Below are 8,836 nucleotides of genomic sequence, written 5' to 3'. Positions count from 1 at the left end.
TATGTTTCAAAACAAATGTAACTCTCTGCAAAAACTCAACCAACTTCAAAAATTTTCTTGAATATTCAAATATTGCAAAGCTTGATGATTAGTATACAAAACAAACTCTTAAGGAAGAATATATTGTCTCCACTTCTTCAATGTCTGAACTATAACATAAAATTCTTGATCATAAAAATTATTTTTTCTTTTGGCATCATTTAACTTCCCACTAAAATAAGAAATAGGTCTACCTTCCATGTTCAAAATAGCTCCTATTACAATACCACTAGCATCACAATCTACTTGAAACACCTTGTTAAAATCTAGAAGTGCTAAAATAGGCTTCTCTGTATTTTTCTATTTCAATAGATTAAAACCCTTATCTGCCCCTATAGTCCACTTAAATTATTTCATATCTCCTCTAATTGTTTCAGTTAAAGCCCCACAAATATTGCTAACACCTTTGATAAACTTTCTATAAAAACTAGTCAGTTCATGAAAAGATCTTATCTCTATTGTAGTCCTTGGAGTAGGTCATTCAAGGATATCCTTCACTTTCTCAAGGTCCATTTTCAAACCTTATGTTGATACTACGAATCCCAAGTACCCCAACTCTTGCTTCACAAAATAGATTTCTTCAAATTTATTAGTAACTTTTCTTCCCACAACTTATCATACACCTTATGAATGTGCACCAAATGCTCCTCCAATGTCTTACTAAAGATCAATATATCATCTAGGCAAACAATGACAAAATTACCCATAAACTCCTTCATTACCTCATTCATGAGCCTTTTGAAAGTGCTTGGTGCATTGGTTAGCCCAAAAGGCATGGCTAATCACTTGTACAATCGTTCCCTTGTTTTGAAGGTAGTCTTCCACTCATCTCCTTATCTGATGTGAATCTGATGGTACCCACTCTCTATATCTATCTTTGTCAAATAAAAAGCTCCACTCAAAAAGTCCATAATATTATTCATCCTTGGCAATGGAAGTCCATACTTGATTGTGATCTTTTTGATAGCCCGTAAATTTTTCCACATCCTCCATTCTCAAATCTTCTTTGGTGCTAATATTGTTGGTACAATACATGGAATCAAACTCTTATGAATCAACTCCTTTTGTAACAACTCATGCACTTATTTTTTCAACTCTTTACTTTCTGTTGGTGTCATTATGTGCATTGTCTTATTTGGAAAATTGGCTCCTAGAATGTGACTGGTCTTCCTCACTAGGGGTAATCCATCAAGTACATTATCTCACATTGTATCAAGAAACTCTCCCAAAAAAATTGTAACTTCTGAAGGCACCTCCTCTACTTCTTCTTTACCATCATTTGAGATTACAATAAAACACATATGTTCGTGCTTCATACCTTGGAAAAACTCCTTTCCATCAACAAAACATATTCTGGTAGCACTACATACCTTTTCTTCTTTCTCCTTCAATGGCTTTAACTTATGTTTCGCTCCATCCTTTTTCAGAGTATAGGCATTTGCTCGCCCATCATGTACATCATGTCTATCGAATTGCCATGGCCTACCCAAAAACATATGACATATGTCCATAGGTATGATATCACAAAGAACCTCTTCGTAGTAGCTTCCAATCTTGAACTTCACTAGACATCGCTCATTAACCATGACCTTGTGGTCATCTTGTACCCAAGAAATATGATATGGACGCATGTGTTTCTTCCTCTTGAGATTTAACTTGATGACCATATTTTTCAAAACCATATTGTTAGTACTTCCACCATAAATTATCACATCACAACACTTATCTTCACATTTGCACCTAGTGCAAAACAAATTCCTACTTTGATCAGGTTCATTCTCACCACTCAACAAAACTCTCCAATTAACTAAGACTTTTCCTCTTTCAACATCTTTATAGTGGGATGATTTGGCATCTTCATCAACATGCACAACTTTGATTTGGCCTTTGGTTCTCCAATCAGTCCTTCCTTGGTGATGGGAACATTCAAATTCTTTATGCCCTTCCTCTTTGCAATGAAAACATTTCTACGAAAACCTCCTCTTCCAAATTCTTTCCCTCTTCCTTTTCTTCTCTAATCTTTATTGTTTTGTTCATGGAAACGATTCAAACTATTTCTCCTTTGGTTATGACTGCTACTACTTACCTCATTCTTTTTATTTTGATCATCATTTCAAGCCCCATAAGATTGTTTGGAAGATCTTCCACCATGACCTCTTCCACTAATCTTGTTATAAAACCTTTTACTCATCTTGTCCTCAACTCTTAGAGAAAAGTGATGTGCCTCCTCAATACTGGTCATTCAATAAAACTCGACTCCTCTTGAATGCTTAGCCTTAACTCATTAAGATAATGGTCAAATTTCTCCTTATCAACTTCTGCATGGATGGTTCTAATGAGAACTTGGTAGAATTCTTATGTATACTCTTGAATAGATCTTCCTGCTTCAACCCTTGCATTTTCTTTAGTGGATCAACCTTATAATCCATAGGAATGAACTGTTAATTCATTTTAGCTATCATTTGATCCCATCTGGTGATTTTTTCCTTCCCTCTTCTATTTCATTCCAATTGGATCTCCTACCACCAAATCTTCATGTGATCCTTCAGTTTAGCCTTTGCAAGCTTGACACTATCTAGATCTTCAATATCTTCATATTGAAAATATTCCTCCAATTCATTGATCAAATCAATTAAAACCTCTGGGTTAAGATTTCCCAAAAATGTGGGAACATCAAACTTAGGTCATTCTCTAGGTTCAAAACTTCATCTACTATTGCTTAATCATTGTTTCCTTCTTCTTCTCTTCCATCCTCACTTTCATCATCTCCTACATCAAGATTCATTCCTCTACACATTTTTTTCTTGCAATGCTTGCATTTTCCTCTAGAGGGATCTAAAACCCTCAGGAGTAATACCTACGACTCTCCCACCACACTCTCTTCATAGAGGCATCTTTGCACTTCCGCTGAAACCCCAGTGCAAACTACCTCACAATTGGTGATCTATCTACATTTGTAGCCCAAACCACTATCCTAGAGCAATTGCCTCATAGTCGATGATCTATTTACACACTTAGGAACCTATGCTCTGATACCACTTGATGAAGGGTGGTGCTCCACTTAATAACACAAACACATACCAAAAACAAAGAAATAACACCAATTAGTGAGAATAAAATATGGGCTTCTTATAATTGCCGCAAATGTGGAATTCCAAAATTTTGATATAGAATATACAAACCCACATGGGTGCCTTCCTTTTTTAGTGGTGACAAATACACTAACCTTTATCCCCTTATTTGGAACAAGGAAAAAGATACCAATAGTAACATAAAACCAAGAATTGAATAAGTTATCCTAAAGGAGAGAAAATAAGTAATTATACCATCAATATGTAACATACACATCCCTATAATTTATGACCAAAATATAGTCTCAAAAGAGAATTAGCACATGAAAAGGATTCATAAGATTACTAAGAATTTGGTGTTATAATACCATTAGAACAATCATAATACCACCCTATTATCCCATTTATGAGTAATTTCAAAACTCAAATCCAAGCAATAATTGTAAATCATTTAAGCCAAACCATGTAAAAAACAACAAAAAACCAAATTAACTAGTGAATTGAGAAATCGTGTAGATAAAAATCACCATGTCAAACTAATGTTTTGATAGTAGGATAAAACTAAAAACCCATTATTAAATTTAAATTGTGAATATGAAAAGAATCATTAAAGAGTTAAAAACCAATGACCTTTAATAATCAATAGATTTGAGGAAGTCAAAATTTAATATTATAAGAATACAATGTATGATCATAAAACCATAAAGTTTTTTTGCTCAATAATATCCTTCTAAAACTGCATAAAGGTCCTCAAAGGATGAAGGATTTAATTCTCTTTGCACAAATGCCTCTTTGGTTAGCTTATAGAAGCCTCATTATTTTATTTAGTAAATCAAATTTGTATACCTTTAGATTTTTTATATGAATTGTTTATCATGAGACAACTCCTCATACTCCATTTATGATCTAATTATGTGTTAGGAACATAAACATAGGCTAAATATTCAACAAACAAGCTCAAAAAAAATATGCAATTAGACAATAGAAAGAAATTGAAAGAGAGTGAAAACTAAATGACAAACAAGCAAAAAGTCTTCATGAGTTTTGGATTTTTCCAAGCTAATGGGTGTGTACTTAATAAAATTGCTTAAGACTCAATGGATGCAAAGATTTTTTGGCATTACAAGGGTATGAATAAGGGTTTTCGCTTGCCCAAGGTTTCCCTATTTAACAATTTATGGTATTATGAGTTGCAGTGTGTTATTTCTATGTTTACTTCTCAGTATATTCATATGTGCATGCTCTCAGATTGTTAATGATATCTATAGTTGGTTAAAAATTTGTGGTTATCTATTGTAATAACACAAGTGCTATCAACATATCAAAGAATCATGTGATGCACACAAAAACTAAGCACATTGCTATCAAGTATCACTACTTGAGAGAACTAGTTCAAGACAAAGAAGTGAAGTTAGAATATGTACACACCAATGAACAAATTGGTGACATATTCACTAAAGTGTTATCTCAAGATGCTCATGAATATTTTAGAGGTAATCTGGGGGTGATTCCCCTAAGAAAAGCTACTTAAGCTACAAAGAGGCATTGCTTCAAATGTGCTAATGAAAATATCTTACACATTGATGTAGACAGTTTTACTTTAAGGTTTCCTAAGGTAGTAGTGAAGAAGAAGACTAGATCAGCCATAGATAGATGACATATGAAAATATTCAGCCCTAACATGCCCTTATCTACATAATCAAGATGTATGAAGTATAAAGAAGGTGTCTTTGGCATTGTTGTCAAAGAGGGAAAGTATATGTATAACAATGTAAGAGGGAGAAATTTGAATAGAATTATCAGAAAGAAGAAAAAAAGATGGAGATATTGATGTATAAAATTCTACAAGAAGAGTATGTATACAAGATATAAGAGGAGAACTTAGAGGGATTTTATGAGATTGCACAAATGAGAATCAAAATGAAACTAAGGATATTAGTTACTTGTGGAAGTGAAATATTTTGGATTGCAAGGTAACAAAGACAGAGATTATATTCATATCATAAATTTTTTGATGTGTTCTCATCAATGCCAAAGAGGGAGATTGATGGAATCTACAATTGAGACAATTTTTATGTTGTCACTGATGTCAAATCTATTGATGAGACATGTTGCTATGTGATCTAAATCTCATATCTATTTGATTAATGAAGAGGATTTGAGAAGTTTCTTATAACAAAAGAACCTAGAGGAAAGGTTGAGTTATGAAAAGGAAGCTACAATGGTTGTTTGATTAGTTAGACTTTGACAAGATAATTTGATTGTTTACATTATAAAGACATGAGAAGAGACCATCAAATTGCATAAGCCTAATCGAGGAATACAAAAAAATATTAAGGAACTTGGAAGTTCATTCCGAGGGATGCCAGTGTACACTGAGTGCCAGTACGAGTCGATTGAAATTCAATGTGGACCGAGCATTAGTATCAACCAAGTGAGAGTGTTGATGCCAAGCTAGAATCTCTATAGCGAATGAGTAGATTAGTGATGACCAAGTGTCAAAAATTAGTGTTAGTCGAGCAACAATACCTTGAATGTGTATGAGAAATCATGATTTTAAGTCAACTTAGTTGATTTATTAGGATATGGAGAGCATGTTGAAGATAAGATGGATGAGTTTTGTCATTTAATTCAAGGATAAAATTAGGTAAGATACCTAATGAATGAATTTGATGAGAAATTTCTACAAAATAAGGAGATGAACAAATACAAAGAATTTATTGGATAGAATCACAAACTCTAATATCTACGATGATTGTGAGAAATGGAAAAGGACCAGAATTTCCTATTTAAGGAGGTACAGAGACAAACCTACAGACAAAGCATGAATGAGATGATGTGAAGAAGAGAATAGAGTACAAAATTACTGAGATGATGTGAAGAAGAGAATAGTGTAGAGAGCAAATGAGACAATGCGAAGAAGATAATAGAGAAGAGAGGTTGTGCATGTTTGAGAGATTTGCAGTGAGATATAACAAAGCTATTGAGGTTGATGAGAAAATATAAGTAGAAGGCATAATCTTTTTTTGAAGAGAAGGGTGAATGCTTGAAGGGTTTCCAAGAAAATCAAGGATAGAGGTGACAAAGAAAGATTATCAGGGAATCAACGCATGAACTAGACATCGATCTAAAAATTGCAAAGCAAGTTGTAATCATACACATCAAACCCTATTGTTTTCTTTCTAATCATTGTAAATAGTTTTTATTGAAATAATTTTTATCAAAGGTTGACCTAATAGTCATTAAGGACTTAATAGTCTGTGTAAATCCATTAACTAGGTGACATTCTAATGGAATGTTCTAAAGTCCTCTAACAAGGCCACTCCTAACAAGGTGATTAAATTCTTTAATCAAGTCACATTTAATAGTGTGCATTGTAACCTTTAATAGGGTTGTCTCCTAACAAGGCTCACTTTAGAAGTGTGAAAAAGTGGTGACATGTTGATGGTGGTTTTTCCCAATGTGAGGTTCCATGTTAAATCCTAGTGTCAAACTTGTGTTGAATGTTTTATGGTGTTTTACATTTGATATATTTACATTCAACAAGTTTGTTATATTAGGACAGTGTACTACTAGTTAATATTGTCACTGAGATTAAAGTAGAGACTGAGCAGCGGGATAAGCAGAATAGATAATGTTTAATTGTTTGATTGTTCACTTGGTACTAATGGACCTTGAGTAATTGATTCACCCCACTTTACCCCCCACACCTAGTTATTCTAGACATTCTAACATTTATGAATTGCATTGTGATCTATATTTGCAAAGTTAGTTGTATTTATTTAGATCAACCTACTACTACTTTATAACCATTGTATCAATTTGAAATCCTTTAAATAAGGTTGACCTATTAGTCATTTGTAAATCCTTTAATCAAGATGGCATTCTAATGGAATTTTCTAAAGTCTTTTAACCAGGCCACTTCTAACAAGGTGATTAAATCCCTTAATAGGGTCACATTTAACAATGTGTTATGTAACCTTTAACAAGGTTGGCTCCTCATAGAGCTTACTTTAAAAGAGTAATAATTGGTAGCATGGTACTAGTGGTTTTTACCAAATTGGTTTTCTAAGTTAAATCATGTTGTGATACTTGTGTGGATTTTATTTAAGATGTTTCACTATTAATGTTTTACATTCCACAAGTTTGTTACTTTTAGGATAGTGGACTGCAGGTTTATGTTGCAGAGTATTTTCTATAGAGACCGTGTTACTTAATGATTAGATAATAAGTATTTGTAGTGATTAAAATTTGAATTGGTATATAAGGACTTGAGGATAGCTAATTTATTTCCCTCTCAGTTATTCTAAATCATTTGAATAATTGGTATCAGAACATTGATGCTTGCAAAGAAAACTTTGAAGGTACTTGAACCTAAAGATCAAGATATACAAAAAAGAATTGACCAGGCTAAGAAAAGAGAACTTCCCTACATGGAAGAGTCTAATGAAGTTGTATCTAGTAGGAATTAGAAAAGGTAAAATATATTATGTGGAAAATGCATATGTAGAGATACCAAAACCCTCGACAGATCAACAAATGAAAGAGAAGCAAGAGCACAATTAGACAATGTTGGAGATTGCATCACTCCTAAGCTATACCGAGTTTAATGACATAAAGGATTGCACTAATACCAAGAAAATATGGGATCTACTACAAATTATCTATGGAGGTGACACAAATGTTTTAAAAGAAAAATAAAAAATCCTAAAAGGCAAGTTTGATGAGATGAGAATGACATAAGGTGAAACTATTGCTCAATACTATGGATGAGTCAAAGAGGTGGTAAATGCTATAAGAGAATCTAATGGAAATATTGATGATGAAACTATAATTAGAAATTAATTGAGAACCCTACTTCACATATATGATATTAGAGTCTCTACTATACAAGAACTGAGATGTACTCCTAGTAACAATCTGACTTTGAAACAATTAGTTTGAAGATTTACTACTTTTGAATTATCAAATTTTGATAAGTTTAATCCTACTACAATTGAATCATCTTTCAAATCTCAAATGGTTCCTAAGAAGAAATAAAAAGGAAAATGTTTGAATAGTGATAGTGATATCTCTAATGATGATCTTAATGAGCTTGAAGCATTAATGGCTAGAAGACTTCCAAGAGGCAAAGGAAAAGTCAAAGGTAAACTTCCTATAGTATATTTTCCATGTAACAAAGTTGGTAATATTGATACAAGATGTCCTAACAGAGAAGACAAGGATGAAAGGAGGGAAATAAAGCATAAAGACAAAAGAGATGATAGAGACTAAAAAAGAAACAAGGGCTACAAAGATAAAGGTAATAAATCTTGTTATATTGTTGAAAAATAAATTGATAATGAAGCTAATAATAATGATGATGAAGAAGTCTATGTTTCTATGAAAGAAGTCTTTTGACGAAGATGAGGAAATTGCATTAATTTCATGTGTGAGTAAAGGTGATAGATGGATAATTGATAGTGGTTTCTCACATCACATGACTAGGATAAAAGTAAGTTTTAAACCTTAGAAAAATATAAAGGTAGTTGTTGTCAAGTTTGGTAATGATGCACCATGTCTTGTGAAAGGTAAAGGATCAATAAAATTGGCTAATAAGATTAGGTGTGATAATGTTTATTGGTTTGAAGGACTTAACTATAATTTGTTGAGTGTTTCACACTTGAACACATCAGAGTATAGAGTTGAATTTCATTGCAAGAAGGCCAAGATATTTGATACTATTG

Source organism: Cupressus sempervirens, chromosome 7 (assembly GCF_028749045.1).
Source record: "Cupressus sempervirens isolate cs-2001-9-10 chromosome 7, ASM2874904v1, whole genome shotgun sequence".
NCBI classification, from domain to species: domain Eukaryota; kingdom Viridiplantae; phylum Streptophyta; class Pinopsida; order Cupressales; family Cupressaceae; genus Cupressus; species Cupressus sempervirens.
The sequence above is the reverse complement of the archived record's forward strand: the minus strand, read 5'-3'. Positions refer to the sequence as shown.